Raw genomic sequence first — 24,316 nt, 5'->3', positions numbered from 1 at the left:
GTTACTCAGGAGGCTGAGGTGGGAGGATCACTTGAGCTGGAGAGGTCAAGGCTACAGTAAGCCAAGGTCCTGCCACTGCACTCCAGCCTGGCCAACACAGCCAGAATCTCCCTCAAGAAAAAAGAAAGGAAAGGAAAGGAAAGGAAAAAGGAAGGGGAAAGCGGAAAGGAGGAAGGGGAAAGAGGAAAGGAGAAAGGGGAAAGCGGAAAGGAGGAAGGGGAAAGAGGAAAGGAGGAAGGGGAAAGAGGAAAGGAGAAAGGGGAAAGGCAGAGAGGAGAGGAGAAGAGGAGGAAAAAAAGGAAGTTCTTTTCTGAGTAACTGACTCTCCATCTGTGATGTGAGGAAGCTGGGAATCCAAGATCGCTGAGACTACACACAGGTTGCCTGATTTCTGCCACTGCTTAATGCTGAACATGAAGAACCAGCCACTGAAAAACAAATAGGCCTTTTCATTTTCCTCAAACCCCTACCTAAAGTTCATTTTCACTGGTCAAATTTAAAAATCAATTAATAAATTACAACTGCCAAAGAATGTTAAAAAGCCCAGAGGCACCTAAGAAGTGCTTAGAAGAAACAACAAAGCATTAAGCCAGAGATAAATGGGTTTACTGCGTGTTTACTGTAATGTTGACTTACTATCCCAAAGCAAAAACATTCTCTCACCTCCACTTACCACTACTTTGTATAATAACAGCAGCATTAATTTTAAAGTCATCATGAATCAATCATCAAATCTGACTCATGTTTTTACTGGCAACAAAACACCCGAATTAGCACCTTGAATAAGAGCCACTTTCTGGATGGGCTTTGGTGAGAGCAATCTTCTGCTGTTAATTCTTTGCTAATTACTCATAGTACAGGAGGTTGGACCATCACTAGACTGTGTTAGAATACCCACGCCTCCCACGTACCAGTCCTGCAACATAGCCACCTTGAATCTTTGCACAATGGCACAGAGCTTCCCAACCTGGGCACTACTGATATTTTGTGGTGGGGGTGCTCCTTTGTGTTGCAGGATCCTTGCACCATCCCTTGGCCTTTACCCACTAGATGCCAATAGCATCTTTTCTCCCCAATCCCCTACCCTCTTGAACTGACAACCCCAGATGTCTCCAGACATTGACATGTATTCCCTGGCAGGCAAAATCACTCCCGATGAAGAACCACTGGACTAAAGAATAGCCTGTTCATGACGCTACCATAAAGATTAAATGTAGTAGCATATTTTTAAACAGGGTTAGTCAGCTGTAAGATGCATAGTAGGACTGAAACATACAGGGTTAAACATAAACCCATTAAGAGATACAAGTCTGGCCGGGCGCGGTGGCTCACGCCTGTAATCCCAGCACTTTGGGAGGCCGAGGCGGGCGGATCACAAGGTCAGGAGATCGAGACCATGGTGAAACCCCGTCTCTACTAAAAATAGAAAAAATTAGCCGGGCGCAGTGGCGGGCGCCTGTAGTCCCAGCTACTCGGGAGGCTGAGGCAGGAGAATGGCGTGAACCCGGGAGTCGGAGCTTGCAGTGAGCCGAGATTGCGCCACTGCACTCCAGCCTGGGCGACAGAGCGAGACTCCGTCTCAAAAAAAAAAAAAAAAAAAAAAAAAAGAGATACAAGTCTGGCCGGGTGCAATGGCTCATGCCTGTAATCTCAGCACTTTGGGAGACTCAGGAAGTCTCATCACTTGAGGTCAGGAGTTCAAAACCAGCCTGGCCGACATGGAGAAACTCCGTCTCTACAAAAAATACAAAAATTAGCCGGGCTTGGTGGTGGATGCCTGTAGTCCCAGCTACTCCGGAGGCCAAGGCAGGAAGAATCTCTTGATTCCAGGAGGCAGAGGTGGCAATGAGCTGAGATCATACCACTGCACTCTAGCCTAGGCAACAAAGTGAGACTCTATCTCAAAAAAAAAAAAAAAAAAAAAAAAAAAAGGTGAGATACAAGTCAAATGGAAAAGAGGCTTCTGCTACCAGCTTAGAATAATTGATTCAAAGATGTCCTTAAGTCATGTGGGTTGTTCATCTGTCCATTCCTACATCGGTTTTTTTTGTTGTTGTTGTCATCTGTTTTCCCCCGCTCTTTTTTGTGTTGTTGTTGTCATTTGTTAGTTTGTTTTCGCCCGCTCTTTTTGCCCAGGCTGGAGTGCAATGGCATGATCTCAGCTCATCACAACCTCACCTCCCGAGTTCAAGCAATTCTCCTGCCTCAGCTTCCTGTATAGCTGGGATTACAGGTGTGCATCACTACACCCAGCTAATTTTGTATTTTTAGTAGAGATGGGGTTTCCCCATGTTGGTCAGGCTGGTCTTGAACTCCTGACTTCAGGTGATCCACCTGCCTTGGCCTCCCAAACTGCTGGGATTATAGCACTGCTGGCACTCTGGGCTGGGCCAGGCCAGGCTAGCTCCACCCTCCCAGACCCCACCTCAAGATCACTGCCACCCTCAACCCAGGTTTCCTAAGCAGGAGAGACACATGACCCCTGTTGTCCTCAACTCCTAGTAGGGGCCTGGGCATGGACATGGGGATGGTCGCAGGTCAGGAAAGGCTGCAGTCTTGACATGTCCTAGGCTGGCAAGACCACGGGGTTTGAGGCTGGTGACCACGAGAAAAGCCTCTTGCCCAACCTGCTCAAGGACAAGAATGTGTCCTAGAGCAGAGGATCCAATCTTCTGGGGGACACCTGTTTGCCCGAGGTTCAGATGTTGGGCCCAAAGAAAAGGGAGATTAACTTCCCTTCCCCTGGCTAGAATCCCACATTTTCATTTTGCAATGGATTTTGTATATTACATAGCCAGCCTCACCTGGGCCTTTTTCTATTTCAACATGTACCTTTGCGGAATCACTTGCATTAGGCCCCCACATGGGTAGGTCCATCTTTGTGACAGCCAGGGGAAGGGAGGCTCAGTCCCACGACATTTCCTCTTGGAAGAAAAGGTTGCAAGGATCCAGGACCAGCAGCGCCTCCAAGTCCATCAGCTCAGCAACAAGACATGAAGCAATTAGGAGTGGCCCTCCAGCGCCCTGCACTGACTTCCTGCTGCTTCTGCCCCCCACTCCCTGGCTCCACTATTGCTGAAACTGAACCCCTTCCTCGGGATCTCTGATCTCACTTTCTTCCGCTTCAATGGAAACCTGGAAGAATCTGTTCGCTGACGACCAGGGCTGGTGTGTGAGCACGCACACCAAAATACTGTTGGGAAACTCTTTCATCAAAATTATAAAAGCCAGAGCTGCTTCCTGGGTGTCAGAAGCAGATAGGATGATACATGTGTTCTACAACCATAAAATATAATGTTCCAATCAAATAATAAATCATGCCTATATGATTTTTATATCTCCAGTTAGAAGAAAAAGAATTATACTTTCTTCTCAGACCGCCCTCCCCCCACCCTTTTTTTTTTTTTTTTTTTTTTAACACAGTATGCATCTTTCTGAAACTTCTAATGATTCTCAAGTCAGGACAACCTGGGTCAGAGTCAGTACAAATGGGACAAACCTGGGGGAGAAGACTGGGGAAGATGTGGCCCTAGGAGCTTCCGGTAAGTTCTGGGTCACTGAATGCTCACTCCAGCCCACCATTGTCCTTGGGTGGGAGAGGTAAAGAATGTTAGAAAAGAGAGAAGATATTGCTGGCATCTTCTATGTAATTGTCCCCTACAAAATGCAGTGGATGCTATCAGGCATTTTGTGACTTCATCCTCACGGACAAGTAAGAACCAAAAGAACTATTTTTTGCAAACAAGTATTGCCCATTTGATTTCATAAGAAAATTTGGGCCAGGCGCCGTGGCTCATGCCTGTAATCCCAGCACTTTAGGAGGCCGAGAAAGGTGGATCACAAGGTCAGGAGATCGAGACCATCCTGGCTAACACGGTGAAACCCCATCTCTACTAAAAATACAAAAAATTAGCCAGGCGTGGTGGCAGCGGGTGCCTGTAGTCCCAGCTACTCAGGAGGCTGAGGCAGGAGAATGGCATGAACCCGGGGGGCGGAGCTTGCAATGAGGCAAGATCACGCCACTGTACTCCAGCCTGGGCGACAGAGCGAGACTCCATCTCAAAAAAAAAAAAAGAAAATAAGAAAATTTGGCTGGGCACAGTGGCTCATGCCTATAATCTCAGCACTTGGAGAGACCAAGGCAGAAGGACTGCTTGAAGCTAGGAATTTGAGGCCAATTTGGGCAACATAGTGAGACCTTACGTCTGCAAAAATTTAAACAAGTAGCCAGGTATGGTGGCGTGAGCCTGTAATTCCAGCTACTCAGGAGGCTGAGGCAGGAAGATTGCTTGAGCCCAGGAGTTGGAAGGTGCAGTGAGCCCTGATCATGTCACCTCACTCCAGCCTGGGTGCCAGACCTAGGCCCTGACTCAGAAAAAAAAAAAAAAAAAAAAAAAGAGAGAGAGAGAGAGAGAGAAAGAGAGAAAGAAAGAAAGGGAAAATGAATGCATTATTTTAAAAAAAACCATAAAAAATCAAAATAGTTCATACTTTGACCTCCCTTACTATATATTAAGTATCATTTATCACAATGCTAATACTCTGTTACTTAAAAAGATAAATATAGGCTGGGCATGGTGGCTCACACCTGTAATCCAAGCACTTTGAGAGGCTGAGGTGGGTGGACCATGAGGTCAGAAGTTTGAGGCCAGTTTGGCCAACATGGTGAAACCCCTTCTCTACTAAAAATACAAAAATTAGCCGAGCCTGGTGGCACGTGCCTGTAATCCCAGCTACTCGGGAGGCTGAGGCAAAAGAATCACTTGGACTCGGGAGGTGGAGGCTGCAGTGAACGGAGATCACGCCACTGCACTCTAGCCTGGGCAAAAGAGCAAGACTCATCGTAAATAAATAAATAAATGAAATGTCTAGTTAACTAAATTTTACCAATTAAGTTGCACTTTAATGGAGAGAGAGTCAGAAGAAAGTGGCTTACAGCAACAACAACAACGAAAATAAACAAAAAAAGAGTACTGCTCATCATGGCTGTGTCTGCTTCCAGTATTAGTCATACCATGACGAGTGCCTTTAGAAACCAACAGCAGCAGTACCTCTGCAATAAAAATGTTAACTTTATAAAGAGAAAAAAAAGCAGGAAGAAGGGAATCAGCCCCGAACACATCAGAGAATTACAAAGCGATGTTTGCCGGCTAAAACACACTTCATGTTATTTGATGTTGACTTGATAACCACTCAAATTGGAATTGCCACAATTTAATGAAAGCTCCCATGTGATCCACAAGAAACAGAGACCTAAGTGAATTGTGTGTTTGTACAGCAGCACATGTTAATAAAACACTGAGGGAAAGAAGAACAAGGAAAAACAGAAATCACTGGTATTTCTTAAAATGGGGCTGTGTTCTTACCTCTAATTTCTTGACCCTAAAACTCTAGCGCCTGGCTGCACCATGGGCCTCCCCTGAGAGCCTGAGCCTCCTGCAGGGAGCGTGTGAGCTGTTCCAGAAGCCTCCAGGGTCATGTTCTCATAAATCAGACGTTGTGCTGGACATTGTGTATGCGGGAAAACGGAGCATCTTTCAACGGGGAAGCGTGACTGTGATGTGCTGAAACCATTTCCATTTACAGAAGTACACATTGTACCACATTACGAAAAGCGAAGTTTTTTCACCCAAGGTGAAGTAAAATAAATATGGAAGAATAACTCTTCCCCCACCTCCATCAGACTGTCCACTGGCAATCAAAATACCATCACCCAGATGGAGAGTACAAGTATTTAAAATTCACAAGGAATCAGACTAGAATTGCTACTAAGCCCGTGACCTTCAGCTCCCCAAACATTTATGATTTGGTAATTACCGGATGGCATTGTTACTGATAGCTGTACTACTTCCTCTCTTACAGAGCCATGTGAATACAAGAGGGGAAGCCGGGCTCTCAGCATTTGCTGGCTACAGCAGGGGATCCAGTTCACAGCTGTCTACCTTATCTTGAATTTATATATACTGGCACATATTAAGCACTATGAAAAATTAATATTTTAGGTCCTTTGCTTTAGATACGTGTCTTTAAATGAAGTTGGTCATTATTACCACTACTGCCACCACTTTTGATAAATGTAGGAGGGTAAGCCACTGCTCAAAGAAGGATGTAAAGCATAATTTCTTCTCGTACCAGTGTTAGATTTATTTATTTTATTTTTTTGGGGGGGGGAGGGGACAGAGTTTCACCCAGATTGGAGTGCAGAGTGCAGCGGCATGATCTGGGCTCACTGCAACCTCCTCTTGCCAGGTTCAAACAATTCTCCTGCCTCAGCCTCCCAAGTAGTTGGGATTACAGGAGCACACCACCGTGCCTGGCTTATTTTTGTATTTTTAGTGGAGACGGGGTTTTACCATGTTGGCCAGGCTGGTCTTGAACTCCTGACCTCGAGTGATCCACCTGCCTTGGCCTCCCAAAGTGCTGTGATTACAGGCGTGAGCCACCGCGCCTGGCCCATTGTTAGATTTTTAACCCTAGCAGATATTCGACTTGACTTTATTATCCCAAGTCTCATCAGAGCTCCTCCACTGTAACCTTGCCCCGACTTTTTACCAAAGCTAGCAAGAGCATCTCATCTGCTCAATTACTTATTAGTGTTGCTATAGAATACCATTTCCTCTTGCGGCTGATAAAATATTAATCAAAAACAGGAACTGAGCAATTTCCCAGTGTAGATGTCTTCTAATGGTAATACAGGGAGTCAAAGAGAAATCTGGAGGTCATATAACAGCTTCTGAAGAAGGCAGAGAAGAGTGACATCTGAGACAGAGGAAGAGACTGCAGGCAGAGCCCGAGAGCAGGATGAGTGATTACTGTGCAAACAGAGGAGAGCTTCCAGAACCGTGCACGCAAGTGCCTTGTGGGAAAAGGCTCGGCCTCAGAAACACTCAAAGAATTAGGTTTTTGTTGTTCTTTAATGTACAGCAAGCCTTCAATTAAGCAAAATGGTGTCTTGATTTCACTAGTTGTTTTTTTTTTTTAATCCTAACCCTTATTTTTCAACTCCTTCTAGGTTTCATGAGTCTACACCCTGCCTTAGTAAAGAGAGTACACCAAAGATGAATAAATCTCAAATCAGCTTCTGAAGTTTTTTTTTTTTTTTTCTTAAAAAAGCGTTCTATCACTTCCCTTCTCCTCCATACTCCTGTGCACATGAAAAGAACACAGGCTGTGGGTGTGGACACACGTGGGTTTGCAACAGCCCTCCCACTTACTACAAAGTGACTCATGGCAAAATACTTAATCTCTCTGAATTTCAGTTTCCTGAAAACTTGCAAAATGGGCCTGCTGTGAGCTTCAAATACTCACTGTCCCCATCTCCAGTACCCAAAAATATATACATACCAGTAAAAATCCAGAGAACTATCCTCCTTCTCCTACGAGTCACCCCAGTCCCACACACGAGCCATATTTCATAGGCTTAGGGCCAACTGTATTTTCACATGGGCTTCTTTTGCAAAAAAAAAAGTTACTTGCTAAAGTGTTGACCAAATACTACCTAGTATTTTGAGAGATACTCTTTTGGAACTAGTGAAACAAACAGACACTTGGAAAGGTAGCCATCTTTATAATACCTATGAGGTAGATTGGGAACCAATATGATGTCCCGTTTCTTTGGTTAATACTTATTCAGAATTTATATATATTAGCATATTTAATTCATCGACTTGCATGACAGCCCCGTAATAGACGTAGAACTCTATTTAAAGAAGGAGGAAACCTAAACACATAATTAGCCCAGCTTCACATAGCTGGTAGGTACTGACATTGGAATATCAACTTGAGCCTTGTCTTTGAGCTCCCTCTGCCTTCCTCACCCGTGTTTCTGATATTCTGCTGGAATATCCCCATCACCACCCACCCACACACCCCCCATTAAAAAATAATATCAAGGCCAGGCTTGGTGGCTTATATCTTATTTCTAGCACTTTGGGAGGCTGAGGTGGGAAAATCACTTGAGGCCAGGAGTTAGAGACCAGCCTGGGCAACACAGCAAGACCCCGTCTCTAATTACTTTAAATAAATAACTACAAATAATATCAAAGAGCCGAGAAAATAAAATGACTTTTGAGGCTGCTTCAAGAGCCAGCGGAATGAAGAATTAAGTTACATAAGAGAGCTGTCATGTTTTAAAGCAAGGAAGTGTTTTCTTCACTGTGCAGTTAAACAGAATCAACTCAATTCTACAAGGCTCAGGGAGTGTGTTTCCAGAAGGGGCCTGGAGGCAATCTCCTTGACCCTGCAAATTCAGCCCTTCACCCATAACCGCTCGCCCTGGTGACCACCACCCTTGGCCCCAGCACGCCAGTCTATTTTGAGCTCTTTTGTCTTCTTTTGCTTATTAACGACGTGGCAAAACGTAAATTCATCTCTTGCCTATCAGATACCACACCAAGGCTCCCCCGAGTGCAGAAAAACTGGACCTCTGGAGGCCATGAACAGAAAGGCACTCCTCATCCCAGATGTTCTAATATCTGGCCCTGGGATTTGCGGAGGGTGAATCATGGGCTGTGGTTCAGGGGTGGCCAATGCAGGGATTCGTGATTCTTTCCCCACATACTCCAGACTTCATCACAAACATTATTAATCAGCCAGGGCCCTCCTGCCCTGCCCCCACCCCACCTCACTCCGAGTCTAGAGTGAGTCCCAGCACCTTTCCCACCAGACAATCCTGACAGCCACTGCCAATCTGTGCTGGGCATCCAAGAGGACATTTATTCAAGCTGTGTTTCTTCTACAGAACCACTAGTAAAAGCAGGCTAGCTACTCTCTAATACATGTGTGCAAAATATGTGTGCAAAAGTGGCGGGTTTCCACCTGCCTTTTCAGCCTCAAAAACGAAATCAGAAGTCTTCGAGACATTAAAATTAATTACTACTGTGATGGGCTGGTCAAATTACTCCTTTTAATGTGTGTACCCTTAATTACCATCCACTTTTACATCTAAAAAATTCACTCTGAGTTGAGTGTTTCTATCAAGACTTTGGCTCTCTTCACCGTAATCCATTAGAATGATAAAAATCCATTTTCAAAATTTAGAGTCTGGCCTCGCAATCCCATGCCTGGGAACTCATCCCATAGGAATAAAAGCTTCAGTCTGGACATGCGAACAAGGATGCTTATTGCATCACTATCTGTGGCCGGGATGGGAGTGGAGGGAGAACCCTTTCGAAACTAAGCGAATGCCCCTCAATAAGTTCCATCTGGGAAATGACTGCATGGTCACGTATGTCCTCAGCATGGAAAACCATGCTACAATGAGAAGAGTGTGCACAGAATGATTCCAGGTGTTATTAGGTAAAACTACCGAAAAGAAAAAAAAACCTCAAAAACCTTTATTCCATTCACGCTATGATCACAAAAAAGTATACAACTCATAAGCCGGCTTATGAGTAACAGAAATTTATTTCTTGCAGTTCCGGGGGCTGGAAGTTCAAGATAAAGGTGCCAGTAGATGTGGCGATGGGTAAGGGTCCACTCTGGCTCATACAGGGCACCTGCTTGCGGGCTCCTCACATGGTAAAAGGGATGACGGTCTCTCCTGGGTCTGTTTTATAAAAACACTAAACCCATTCATGAGGATTAGCGCCCTCCGCCCCCAGGACCTAATTATGTCCCAAAGGCCCTACTTTCTAGTGACACCTTGAGGGTTAGGATTTTAACCTGTGAATTTTGGGGGGGTGCAAACTTTCTGACCACAGCACACCCCAAATATGCATATGTATATGCCTATATATCCATACGTAATATATATGTATTATACAGATGTATAATATAAATGAAGAAAAAAATTAGAAGGAAACATAATTAGATTGTTAACATGTTTTACCTCCCATGGAAAAGTTTGATGTGGGAAGAGGGTAGAGGAAGAAACTAAGCCAAAATGTGATCGAAATGATGGCCCTGAAGATGAGTATTATCAGGGCAACACGCTTACTGACTTTAAGAAAGCAATCAGAGCAAGCTGCGTGGCCCTCACTGGGTCCTAGGCACTCCTCAAGTTCTTTAACACACAAAATCCTTTTAGTCCTCACAACTGGGCAAGGCAGGTAATATCAAGAGCCTCATTTTAGAGATGAGATCCCTGAGGCCAGGGGCCATAGGTCACCTGCACAAGAACCACATAGCTAATAAACAGAGCCAACTGGGCCCACTTCAAAGACTATACATCCATCTATAGCTATCTCATGTATAAGATTAAATTAGAAAAACAGCTAAACAAAAACTAGACCTATCAACTTGCCAGTAAGTGAGACATTGGCTCAGAAAACAGTGAACAAGCAAGTTTTTTTCTGTAAGCTGCCTTTTCCTATATTTCAGAAGACCACAGCTGTGAACCACAGCACCTGTGAGTACTGAAGAACACATGTGGATGTCGCTGGTTAAGGGCTGAACGGTCACTTTATGCACAGTGAAATCACAGGCAATCCATTTCTCTACCACCCAGCTAAAGGAAATCCCTGTCTTGAAGCCAGACACCTCCTAGGAAGCACACCCTGTTCTGGTGCCACTGGGACCTTCTCTATGTGGCTGCCCGCTGGTTCCCCAGGGCCGTGCCTGGTGCCTGGTGCACAATCGGCATTCACTAAATAGTCCCTAAATAAATGAAACCTAGGTGCCCAGTAAGTATGTGTTGCTAAGGCTAAAATTACAAGTTTCCATTGTGTAGAAATGGAAAAATTACTCCCAAGGGAGCTGTAAGTATGTTATATAAAGATAACACTTATGGGCCAGGCTCACATCTGTAATCCCAGCACTTTGGGAGGAAGCAGCAGGCAGATCACTTGAGGTCAGGAGTTCAAGACCAACCTGGCCAACAGGGTAAAACCCTGTCTCTACTACAAAATACAAAAATTAGCCAGGGGCCTATAGTTCCAGCTACTCGGGAGGCTGAGGTAGGAGAATCACTTGATCCCAGGAGGCGGAGGTTGCGATGAGCCGAGATCATGCCACTGCACTCCAGCCTGGGTGACAGAGCAAGACTCCATCTCAAAAAACAAACAACAAATAACAATAATAATAACAACAAAAACAGCAACAACTACCACATATTAAGCCCCAACTTAAAAAGCACAGTGCTAGACTCTGTAGGTACCTACTTCATGTGACTCTTATGAAAATATTGCAGAGCACATACTGTTGTTCCGATGCAACAGATGGGGAGACTGAAGCTCCAAGCATCTAATTACCAAGCTCCAAGGCATAGCAACGTCGGGGCTGGAATACAAACCAAGGACTGTTCCTTCTCTTTTCAGTCCATCTCTGTGGTCCGCACATATCTGCTACTCGCTAGTAAAGAAAAGACTAAAGGATGAGGTGTCCCGGTTCTTCATTTAAAATTACACATTCAGAGTAAGGAAAAAAAAAAAACGGTTGTATAACATCATTCCCTTTTTTTTTTTTCACTTCTTGTTATATAATACAACAACATTCTTAATCCAGATGGAAATAAACCCCAAAGCCAAGGTAAACAGTTCCATAACGTGACTTGTGTTTAGTTTTTTAAGACCTGTCCTAACACGGAGTCGATGCATAGCCCTTTCCATCCTCACCACCTCGCGCTTCCACTGGACATGGATTGCGGGGAGTGCTGAGGACTTTTGACAGATATGTTGACGCAGGGGGATATGGCAGTTTCCACCCTCTCCGGACCACAGCATGACAGTTACAGAATTCAAATCCATTTGTATCCCCTGTTGAATCCCACATAATTCAGTAGACATTCATTACGATGCCATAATGATATCACACAGCCATAAATACATATGCGAAGAGTCGAACAAGACATTCATATTTAAACATAGCTGGAAATAATTTCAGTTCTCACGATTTTCAGTTGCTCCTTCTAATACTTTTCTGTGGATGCTTCAAATGTCAAAATATAGGAGGGAACCAAGAATAAAGGGGTGGGTGGGTGTGTGTTACAGTTTCCAGTTTAGCAAGAAAAGGCATTTGGGTACCAAGTTACATCTGACAAATATTTTGTTTCAGGAAAAGGTAACTTAATAATAGATGATAAGCTCCTTGATATGTCAATTGCAGAAAAATCATTCACACTCCTATGAAATGCACTCTAAGATTTCAATATTCTGAGATACCTGCTTCATATGTGAAGGATGGCTGCCCCGATTTCATAAATAAAAAACACATGGAAGACTTTTTCATAAAACTTTAAAAACTACATAAAGCAAACAAATAATGCAGTTAAAATTAAAACCACTTTAATAAAATTTGCTTTTTTCAAGGAGAAGGAAAAATGATTTCTCGGGAATCAGACCCATGCCTCCAAAAAAGTACAGACAGCAAACTGAGGTAACACCATTAACAATAATGTTAATCTTGATCTTTTTCTTACGGTTCTCAACTGCAGACAGAATAATGCAGTTTTGCTTCAGCCTCCATGATGTGTCCATTAACACCTCTCTTCTCTTAGTAGTTTTCAGGTACCTTGTCACGGATTTTTAAATTATTTAAATGGAAGGAGCATTAGGAAACCCTCATGTTTAAATTATGCTAAATAAGGATCATTTCGGCTGGACTTCTGCCTGTGCAAAAGTATATACTCTGCAGGCATGTGTGAAGGGTGCAGAGGAATAGGACGAGATAATATACGTGCAAAATGGAGAACGAGGGCTGGGGAACAAAATTGTAGGAACAGGCCAAGTGTGCATGATATTTTAAAGATTCCAACATCATAGAGGAAATCTGAGTTCAGACATTTGAAGAGATGATGTCAATTTTCTAAAATGTTTCCAAATGTCTGGAAAGCTCTGGGCATGGGAGTTCAACGTGAATAGAAATCTAACTACAATAAATAACAGAATATCTGTACTATGGAATATTCTGCAACTATCAGAAGAAGTGAGTTTGCTCTTTATCTGTTGACCTGGAGGTATGTTTGTGACCGTCCAGGGAAAACCAAGCAAAGAGCAGCAGGCATAACAGGACAGTGTTCTTGTAAAAGCCAACAGCAAACCCTCCCTGCATTTGGCATAGATGTCTGTTTATGGATGGAAGAGCTCAGAGAAGAGTGTGAAGGGCTCCCAGGGCGTTGTCAGCTGTGCTCTTGGGCAGCAGGTACTGCTGGCCTGGGCACTGCGGAAAGAAACGGGCATGCTAAGAACTATGTTTCTTGCTATTCATTTGCATGGTTTCAAAGATCGGGATGAGCAGCATGCTACTCTCTTAATCTGTGAAACTTTAAAGAGAAGGGGCAGGGAAGGGGAGAGAAGAGAAAAGGGGGACAAGGCGGGAGGGAAGGAGAGAGATCCACTGATTGATTGGCTGAGAGACAAATGAAACTGAACAACACATAACAAAATGTCTTGGCCAAAGATGTTCACCTTCAGGTGTCTTTCTACCTTGCCAGACTGCCAAGATTGGAGAATGTTATTCCTTTCTTTTAACTGAAGGTGCTGACTTATTGGAAGAAGGCCCTTCACCCTCCGCTAAGCTACCTTTGCAGACGCAACTGTTGGAGAAGTGCTGAACATGCAGACCCAGAGCAAGGCGCAGTCTGGCAGGTGGAAAGGCAGGTGTGGAAGGGAGTGCCTGCAAGGAGAGGCCAGCAAGAAAGCTGACAGAAGCTCTCCGTCTCACCTAGGCACCGGCCTGGCTCTGCACACAGATAGCTATCTGATGCCTGCATGGTTCCACCAGACATTTCTAAAAACGTTCGTAGACGACTTGCTAGTCACCTATCTCTTCCTGCGCACTTCCAGGGAAATGACCACCACACCAAGCAAACCATTAGAAATAAATAAAAAGAGCCGGCATCTCATCTTAGCGTGCCTCTCAAACACAGATAGGCCATTTAATTCCTTAAGTGTTACTTAGGTCCCTGCGATGAGCCTAGCTGTACGCAGACTATGAAATTATATCTTCAATTCCCTCCACGCACGAGATCTACTTTTTTCTCATTATAAAAGTAACAAATTCATTTCAGAAAATGGTTAACTATGGGATACTATTTTTTGTTTGTTTGTTTTGATTCATTTCTTGTATTTGAGACAGGGTCTTGCTCTGTCGCCCAGGTTGGAGTGCAGTGACACGATCTCGGTTCACTGTAACCTCCGCCTCCCAGGTTCGAGCGATTCTCCTACATCAGCCTCCTGAGTAGCTGGAATTACAGGCATACATCACCACGTTCAGTTAACTTTTTTTGTATTTTTAGTAGAGCTGGGGTTTCACCACATTTACCAGGCTGGTCTTGATCTCCTGACCTCAGGTGATCCACCCACTTCGGCCTCCCCAAGTGCTGGGATTATAGCCATGAGCCGCAAAACTGCCTGTAATTCTCAAAACACAGACCGTGGCCCTCGCTACCTGACACATGAGACTTCACTTTATGGTGCTGTATTCCCAGCACTCAAACACTGAGTGGCACATAATAGATAATTCATCGGTCTTTTCTGAGAGAAGGGAGGCAGACAAATTATAGTAACATTATTTATGTATATCTATTTTCTATGCCTGTGCTTTTATATAGCCAGAAAATCACCCTGTACGTACTGTTTTTAAACTGCTTATTCCACTTAATAATAAATTGCAAGCCTTTTGCCAACACTAAAAATGCTTTTTTAAAATGCATCAAGAAACTCTTGCTATCTTGTCCTGGGACAGGTAAGGAATCTGGTACACTTATCTGTCAAGGAGTGTGTTATCGGCACCAAGAGCTCAGAGGAAGGCAATGACGCCCTATCTAAGTGTACAGGGCTGCAGATCAGGGCCACTTCCTCTTTGCTGACTTTTTAGCTCACTGCACTGCTTTTACCTGCACACATGGAAAATGTATCTATCCTTTGTCAAGCAAATGAATAGTGAAAACATGCCAAGGAGAAAAATTTCATGGGCCTAATAGTGAACTCACAAGCTGTTTTCAAGCAGTTGTACATGCACACACTCAACTGCAGCTGTTGCACATAATTAATGTGCTAATTATACATAATTATCTAATTACTAAAGGAGGGAGTCAAAGCAAGTGTGGGAGGAAAGATATTAAAATCTGCTCTTTTCAGAATGTTCTGTAATATAGACTAGGTAGCTGTATCTGAAAGTCACTCTCTAACTTTTTTTCTGATGTCCAAAGGCTCTGCAGAGAGAGAGAGAAGTCTTTCTAAATGCCTGAGCAGTATTTATGGGGTTGGCTGATTCTGAGTCATTCTATTAACAGAAGAGGTTTCTCAATAAACACCGTATGAAGAAAATTGTGACACACAACTATTCTTTCGCAACACTGTGCGAACCAGGACTTGTAACAGACACCTGCGAGGAAAGAAAGTTTCCCAATGGATGTTCCCAAGAAGACTGTCATACAAAGTGATAAAAGTGGGGGAGGGAAAGTGGGAACTGTAATATAAATTTAGAAAACACTGTTTATCGACCAAGGGCTCCCTGTAAGGTTGATTCCAACACATGTCAAATATCCAGGTGGATGGTAAGGGGTGACATAAGTTTGGAAAATACTATTTGCTCCCCTTCTTAGAGGGGTATATGAGACATTTACATACAAAGGCTCTGGAAAGTATTGTATTTCTGAAACATTAATAGTTTTGACTACAGAATCCTTTCACCCCACCACTGCATATTGGTGAATATCAGTCGGACTCACAGGCAATTTGTATTGGAGGCCAGGCTACTATTTTACTACTTCCTCTGGATCATTCCTTCACCAAAAAGTTAAGTTTCACATTGAATTGAACCCAAGGTTGAATTCAGCCCAGCAGCAACCATCATAGAGTAAGACACTTGAAAAGCCAAAGCAAACGCTACACCTTGAAGGAGCCTCAAGGAATGTCATTTTCCCGTGATTCCTTCCCTCATTCATGCTCCCCACCAGGACGGCGGATGTACGATCTCAACCATTATTTCCTACGACCCAATAATTACATCTTCTATCAAACATTGCCCATACTATTTCTTGAGAATATTCAAGCTCCCACAAATTAATTCTGCATCTGAAAAGAGAGCCTCCTAAACAGAAGAGATAATTTAGCATCTTTGAAGTATAATTTATTTTATTTTGTCAATTCATACCCTGTCTCCTTCCAAAAATGATCTGAGGCATTTTTTTTTAATGCTATCATCAAAATTCAATGAGCCATGACCAACAGAGGGAAAGAAAATACAAATCAGTTGGAACTTCCGAAGGCACATGTTCATTACGTTTACTACTTAACTTTAACTTTTAATCTTGGGCCATAAAAATTGTCCTAATAAAAGATCCATAAATATTGCCTAAATGTGCAAAGCAGCAGCTGTCATGACCCACAGCATATGCAGGACTTTTTTCACTGATGGGCCTTCCTGCCTGGGACTGCCTGAAAAGCAATACTGGGCAACACGCAGATCCAGCGTCTTCCAAAGTGATTCCAATGGGAGGCTGCATTCGGAAGTGAAGGGATTGCTCTGTTCCTGTTTTTAAATTCAATTTCAAAGCAATGAAACAGTAATCTTCATTGATTTATAAGCCAATCAAGCTGATTTTAGCATCACTAGGGCAAGTACTTGTGAAAAAATTAATTAGATACCACGTATCCATAATAACATGAAAACCTGGAAAATGAATCTCATTGAAGTCCCACCCAGAAATCTTTCTCATCCATTGTGGCTCTGCACATAGTAGGGACTCAAGCCCTGTTTGCTGAATGAGCAAATGAATGCATTCCACTTGAGTATTGCTTTTTTAAAAATTCCTTTTCTAATCACGCATTGAATGCTAAGTAAATACAATTAATTGCCCAATAATTTCAAGGGATAAAATGGGTTTTGGTGAACACGTTTAACTCTACTCAACACATTTTTACAATCAGAAACACTCAAAACTCAGTATTATTCTTCCCTCAAACCTCTTACAAATTAAATTCTGGAAACATACTTTCAAAAGTATATTATCATCATAGTGCACTTCTGCACGAACAATACATAAGAGTAATCGCTGTTATAATGTGATCCATAAATGCAAGTTTACAGGAACCAGCAATTGATAATATTAAATATGGGGAGTTTTTTCTCCATATATATGGCTTTTTCCTTTTCTGTAATACACTGTTCTGAGGAAACACCACAGGGCTGCTATACTTGATCACACAATCTTTATCATTATTTTTCTAGCTTTTAAAAATTAAGTGCAAGTTGCATTGCTAAGTTTAGAATCTTGGATGGAATAACTTGTGTTTGAAGCCAGGGTCTCTAAAATCCTTTATTTCTGATGCCCAGCAAGTTTGATACAACTTCTTTTCATATGTAAAGTGGATCTATGAGATGCTGTCTTCCACATTCAATGCAGAAGAATGTGTAAATAGAAGTAGCTGGGTGTTTTAGCACTAAACGGATAATCTGTCATAAACAGCATGTTGTATTTAATATTCAGATCAAGACATCCGTGTCTCATTCCAGCAGACCCTTCTGACAAAAGCCATCCCATGTCTGCCAGAAGTATCGAGTCCAGCTGAGGACAAATTTCAAGATGAACCTGAAATCAATTTGCCATCAAATTTTCATGCGTCTCCCAGACTATCCGTGGCATTTTAATTACCAGCACCCTAGGCGGGGGGTACTACAGATATTGACACTTAGCTCCTACAATAAACTTTATTGGCAACCTCTGTCTGAATGCAGTACTCAACGAGAATAACAAGAAATATATCAGGAGATGTAAGTGAGAATGCACTGTAATCACTCGAAACCATTTTGTTCAAAGGGCCTGGGCATTTCTTAAGCAACAGGCTTGGGGGATAGAATGCCTGCCCTCTGAAGTAGTACTGACCTTCACATTCAATGTGCCTGCAATGTGCATGGGATAGCAAAACGTCGTCTTTTTCCCCTTTCCGTTTTCAGCTGGATGTTTCTGGTGTGCACTGTTTCAGAGTTCTCAAAAGATTTCAAATCCTTCGTCAACGGTCAGAGTGTCTGGACTGAAGGCATCCCTGTGAACTCCACTAAAAGGCTTGATTGAAGGGAACAGAGATGGTGACTAATTTCATTAGGAGGCGATGTGTGTTCTGGGGAGGGAAAGGTAATCACCTGCCTTTACATTAATGACAGCCGTCCTCTGCCTTTTCCTGATTTTTGTACAGCTGGTTGGAAGGGCTGTAAATATCAGAAAGGGGAGGACCTGCAATTTGCTAACCATAAAGGACTTTTGCTCTCTGAAAACACCCGGGGACTATAAATATGCGGTTTGAACCAGGCACACTGAGCAGCCCACTATACCAGGGGGCTTTGCTGTTGGACACGTGGGGCAAGTGCATGTCATCTTGCTCCCCCCAATGGTGATATCAGATGGAAACAACACGTACAACCAACAAGCACCATCTTTGTGGCTTTGCGACTCTGTGCCAGGCACCGGAACAGGTGCATTACACAGGTCATGCATCCTCAAACATCCTCACAAGTTAGCAGCTGATGGAGAAGTGAATCCAGTGCTGTGGTAAATGTTTAACCATCATTCCTGACAAAATGAAAGGGTGTGTATGAATATACACATACATGTTTATTATACATATTACTGATACGAAGGATCTGTAGCACACAATTTACAAATAAAAATAAGCAACATTCTTCATCGTAAATCCCACAGAACCAATTGATTCTCACTCAATGCTTTCATGGATTTGTGCCCAACTCTTGTATCTATAGCTAAATTATGGTTACAGTTGATGAGAAAGTGCAGTTCCATGTAAGTATTGCTTGATACTTTTTAGTTAATCAGAAAGATAAATGTGGCTGGGCATGGTAATCCCAGCACTTTGGGAGGTGAGGTGGGCGGATCACTTGAGGTCGGGAGTTTGAGACCAGCCTGGCCAACCAACCAAAAAGGTGAAACTCCGACTCTACTAAAAATACAAAACTTAACCTGTGCATGGTGGCGGGTGCCTATAATCCCAGCTACTTGGGAAGGTGAGGCAGGAGAACCACTTGAACTCAGGAGGCGGAGGTTGCAGTAAGCGGAGATTGCGCCACCCCTAGCCTGGTCAATAGAGCAAGACTCCGTCTCCAAAAAAAGATGAAAGTGAAACAATCAAGACAGACATATTTTGGTCCATCACTCATTCTTCAATGGCATAAGTGACTCATAAGTAACTTCTTTACTAATATGCTGAAGGAATATTTCCTGGAGAGAGAGACAGATACTTGGAGACAGGATCTCTCTCTGTTGTCCAGGCCAGAGTGCAGTGGCACAATCACGGCTCACTGCAGCCTCCCCAGTGCTGGGACTATAGGCATGTGCCACCAAGCCAGCTAATTTTTCTTTCTTTCTTTTTTTTTTAATTCAGAGATGGAGTCTCATTATGTTGCCCAGGCTGGTTTCAAACTCCTGGGCTCAAGTGATCCTCCTGCCTCGGCCTCCCAAAGTGCTGAATTCGTGAGCCACATGGCCTCCTCAATTTTTCATACTGTTCATAGTGTAGTGGTTTATAGGCACTTTACTCTTCAATTTAATCTGTATTACTATCATTGTAATCACTTTGTAAGTCAAGACAAAATAAACAAAACAAAGAAGGCTTGATCAGTAGTTTCTGCCTGTTTCCACGGTGTAAACAGTCCTGCCATAGCTGCTTTTCAGCTCCCAAGATGAATGCGGAGCACTGCGCACCGTCATAGCGTCTGCAAACACTCCACCGTATGGACACAACAGACCTAGATACCGCAAGAGCACAGCTAATAGCCACATGCAGTAAAATGGCTACAGAGTATTGAGCTGCGATTATTATTATTACTATTATTTGAGACTGAGTCTCGCTCCATCGCCCAGGCTGGAATGCAATGGTGCAATCTCAGCTCACTGCAGCCTCTGCCTCCCGTATTCAAGCGATTCTCCTGCCTCAGCCTCCCAAGTAGCTGGGATTACAGGCATGTGCCACCACACCCAGCTACTTTTTGTATTTTTAGTAGAGATGGTGTTTTGTCAGGTTGTCCGGGCTGGTCTCAAACTCCTCACCTCAGGTGATCCACCTGCCTCAGCCTCCCAAAGTGCTGGGATCACAAGCGTCAACCACCATGCCCAGCAAGCTTCAGTAATTAATTGAATAACCTTGTCATTGTCCCGTCCTGTTCTACATGAGGGGAGGGCCTCACCACACACTGGAAACAGTGTCCACTGTGCAAGGGCAGGCAGGTATGTATGCACACACATGTGTCTACACATGCACACCTTTAACAGGAGATCCTGCTGGCAAAATCTCGTTATTTGCCTAGAGAGGATACTTTTGAACAGCCAGCCAATACGTGCTGCAGATGTAACAGCAAAAGATAATTAAATATCTGCGTTCCTGAAAGGAGTTGGTGGGTTTGACAGAGACAAAGGAGAGACAGGAAACAGTTATCACCCCACCTGACAAGGGCACCCTAGCCACAAGATCAGCCCTGTGGAGAGACATCGGCTGCAGGCACAGTGCTCAGATCTGCAGACCACAGCAGCCTCCCAGCATTCATGCTCTGCTTCCCAATTCTTTCTCCACGACCACCAGCTTTTCTTCTGTTGCTCTGAAATGGAGGGCACGGTCAGCTTTCAATGACTTACCAGAAATGAGCAACATCATTGCACTCTGAATCATTTGCTGTCATTTGTGAGGCAAAACCTGGTTTGAGAAATAAAACCTAAGAATAGGGACTGGGTGTGAGGTCTAGAGAACGCAGAGACACCCCGATGTCAAGGCCAGGTTGGCCAACCATGTTCTGCAGAGCAAGTAGCTACGTCTTGCAGCTAGATGGCTGTGTTGTTTTTGCTTACGGGTGTCCAATCTTTTGGGCTACCCTGGAAGAAGAATGGTCTCAGGCCACAAATAAAATACACTAACACTAACAATAGCTGATGAGCATCAAAAAAAAAAAAAAAAAATGTCGGGCACAGTGGCTCACGCCTATAATCGCAGCACTTTGGGCAGCTGAGGCAGGAGGATCACCTGAGGTCAGGAGTTCAAGACCAGCCTGGCCAACATGGTGAAACCCTGTCTCTACTAAAAAAAAAATGCAAAATTTAGCAAAGCTTGGTGGCAGGCACCTGTAATCTCAGATACTAGCAAGGCTGAGACAGGGAGAATTGCTTGAACCTGGGAGGCAGAGGAGGCAGTGAGCTCAAATCACGCCACTACACTCCAGCCTGGGTGACAGAGCAAGGCTCTCTCTCTTTCTCTCTCTCTCTCTCTCTCTCTCTCACACACACACACACACACACAACCAAAAAACAAAAACCACCACAGTACACGTACAAAAGGGCCGTGCATAAATCTCATGTTCTAAGTAAGTTTACGAATATGTCCTGGGCCACATTCAAAGCTGTGCTGGCCCACATGCGACCCATGGGCCATGGCATGGACAAGCTTGTCTGAACAGGTGCAAATTCAGAGGATTTTTCACGCCTTATTAATCAAGGCGGGATGCGGAGAATGGCTCTGTACTCAGCACACAGCACAGTAAGGCTGTGTTTCCTCCTCTACCATATTAGAATTCAAACATATCCTCAATAGGTAAGAACGCATGCCAAGAGGTGCAATGCTTATCTGGCTGGAGATGGGACCGACGCATTTCTCAAAGGATGTCGAGTGGGGGTGATATGTGTGTGACATTGATGTTGCATGCCTGTTGACTCATGGATAAGATGCCTTATATAACACGCGGTAGGCCTCTCTGCATGTATTTTCAAAATATAAAAACACAGACAGCTTTTTATGGACCAACCGGACTAGAAGTATTCTAAAGTGTTCCCTGGAAACGCCAGAGCTGTAAAATAACTGAGATATAAACTAGAATATTCTATCACTTGTCAGTAGCATTGTTTGTTTCCTTTCGACTTTTTATTTTTATCCCAAGGGTCAGTTGCTTAAAATAAGCATTGATGTTGCCTAGGCACAATTTACATTTTCAATGTGAAATCTCATCTATGGTTCTTGGCTGGGGAAAAAAATCTTATTTATGTTTATGTATTACTGCTAATCTTGTCTTTAAAAATAGTCAACACTCAGAAATTACTCACGTTCTGTCTCAATAGAATCCTGATTCTTTTCATTTGTTCTCTGTTGGCTGAATCAATACAAGAACACTAGCAAAGTCTGTCACTTCATTTGGGATGATGTTGTTCTTGCTAGAAAGATCTGGCTTCTCTAGGGTTTATGACAACAGCACAGATTAGAAGGGACCCTGGGGCTGGGCACAGTGGCTCACGCCTGTGATCCCAGCACCTTGGGCAGCCAAGGCGGGAGGATCACTTGAGGTCAGGAGTTTGAGACCAATCTGGCCAACACGGTAAAACCCCGTCTCTACTAAAAATACAAAAAATTAGCCAGGCTTGGGGCCAGTGCCTGTAGTTCCAGCTACTCGGGAGGCTGAGGCAAGAGAATCACTTGAACCCGGAGCCAGACATTGCAGTGAGTATAGTGAGATTGTTCCACTGCACTCCAGCCTGGAGGACAGAGTGAGACCATCTAAAAAAAAAAAAAAAAAAAAAAGGAACAGACCTTGAGCCTGAAAAGAACTCAAAGCATAGCAATGACCAGACCTTGGGTAGGTAATAATTAATCACCACAGAACTTTGAACAGCCTCCACTCCAAAGCTCTTCCCACTTGGGGAATTCTGTGTCCCTGCTTCCGGAAAAGGAGGGTGCGGTCTCACCGGGCCATAAACACGCGAGTGGGCAGGGCAGTCTTGGAGACTGTGAATATACCTGCTGGGAGTGGAGGGGATCCAAAGAATGCTCAGGCTCTTTCATTTTTCTTTCTTTCTTGGTTAAAAATGACATGTTATAAGCACTCGAGCTCTACTCTTCATTTTTATAGAGTGGCTAAGTCACTGACCAGATGCGTTTCCGAGGCAAAAGCCATATAGAATGTCAGCGTGCACCAAGAACACGCTTGGGCTCTTGGCCAGCAGAACATAGCCTGTGTGTCCACAGAGAGAACGAAGAGGCCAAGTTATGTTTGGAGGGCTGCCTCCTCTTTCTGATGTAGTCTTTTCACATCCACAGAAGCCACTACCCAAAAAGTCGAAGCCTGTCCTCTCCTTCTCTAGGCAGCCCCTGCTGGCCAAGCGAGGAGCTCTTGGGCACCCACCAACCCGATACTCGACAGAAGGTCCAGGAGAGCAAGGGTCTGGAAGGGGCTGACCGGGGATGGCGTTGTCTTCTTGCCGGATCATTTCTCTCCTCTGGCGTTCAGCCAAGGAAATGCGGTTTGCAGAGCCAACCGGGTCCTTCTCTCTCCAAATCACATTGCTCATGATTGGGGACAGAAAGGCCGAATCTTCCTCCATGGCCCTGGAGTCCTCTCCACCCACTCTCTCTACAAAATCAGATCATCTGGGTCATTTTTAAAGCGTCGTACACGGGCCAGCTGGAACTAGTTGCCTCTTCCTGGCCAAACGCTTGGGGTTTCTTCCAGCCTTAAGCCTGCGTGCTCCCTGCGCTAGCGAGAGCCGAGAGGCATGGCCAGGACTGGGAACGAGGGTGTTGCTAGCCAGACTTCCCAGCAACTTCCTGAGTTTGGAACAAGCCAGAAGCCTGATTTTTTGGTGAGGCCGGCTGGCCCCAAGAGGTAGGGCACTGGGCGCTGTAGCCCAGCAGCTCTCTGGAGCCCAGCAGGGTCTAGGTATCCAATGCTGGAACAGACTCCCTTGGCTGCCCAGGCCAAATCTAGGTACGAAGCCTTAAAAAAGGAAGATGATTATCAGGGAGAAACAGATTGGCTTTCTGCAGTCTCTTCCATCTCAGGGTGTCCTGAGCCCCACTGAGAAGGCCTGGTGGACCCTCACTTTATTCTAGAAACTAGGCTAGTTAAAGAAGGCATTGTCAAGCCAGAAGCTGCCTCGGACTCTTGGCAAGTGTGTTAACTCAGTATGAAATAATATAAACAGAAAAGAACAATATTCTCTGTTTTCTCACTCCAGGCATTTTAGAGGCTGAGAATTGGAATTCATTTGGGATGGGCCACAGCTTTCAAAAATAAGTTCTGTGTATTTAAAAGATCTTTAGATTTGAAGTTCTGAAGAGTGGGGGCTGTCTGGTGTGAACGCTCTAAACCCGATTGTGCTTCGGCGGCTCAGAAAAATTCAGGAACAATAATAGCCCTTAGTGGAGGAGAAGGAACTGTGTGAAATACACCATTTATCTCCTTTCATGCACAAAGGCATATAAGCATATACAAAAACATATGCATATATACATTCTTCTCCTGGGAGCCCTGCAACGCTTCCCAGTCATTATTCATATTAATTAATGTGGGTTAGGTTTCTAAACTGCTCAGATTAAGAACTCGAGATGTTCTAGAAAGTAAATAATCCAGCTGTTGCCTACCACAGAGAGGCCTGAGCATGAATGCATAA

At 44.0% G+C, this 24,316-nt stretch overlaps 1 protein-coding gene and 1 long non-coding RNA gene across 3 annotated transcripts in view; both read right to left on the bottom strand.

The window, feature by feature from the left end:
- WWOX (WW domain containing oxidoreductase) overlaps positions 1 to 24,316 on the bottom strand; it is a 1,123,672-nt gene that overhangs the window by 684,698 nt on the left and 414,658 nt on the right. The window lies entirely within an intron of this gene.
- Positions 19,247 to 22,449, bottom strand: LOC144338245 (uncharacterized). Its single transcript, XR_013412213.1, has 2 exons — positions 19,957 to 22,449; positions 19,247 to 19,821 (listed from the first exon to the last, which is right to left on the bottom strand). It is a non-coding gene; the product is annotated as an uncharacterized LOC144338245 (long non-coding RNA).

Source organism: Macaca mulatta, chromosome 20, assembly GCF_049350105.2.
Source record: "Macaca mulatta isolate MMU2019108-1 chromosome 20, T2T-MMU8v2.0, whole genome shotgun sequence".
Lineage (NCBI taxonomy): Eukaryota > Metazoa > Chordata > Mammalia > Primates > Cercopithecidae > Macaca > Macaca mulatta.
The sequence above is the reverse complement of the archived record's forward strand: the minus strand, read 5'-3'. Positions and strand labels throughout refer to the sequence as shown.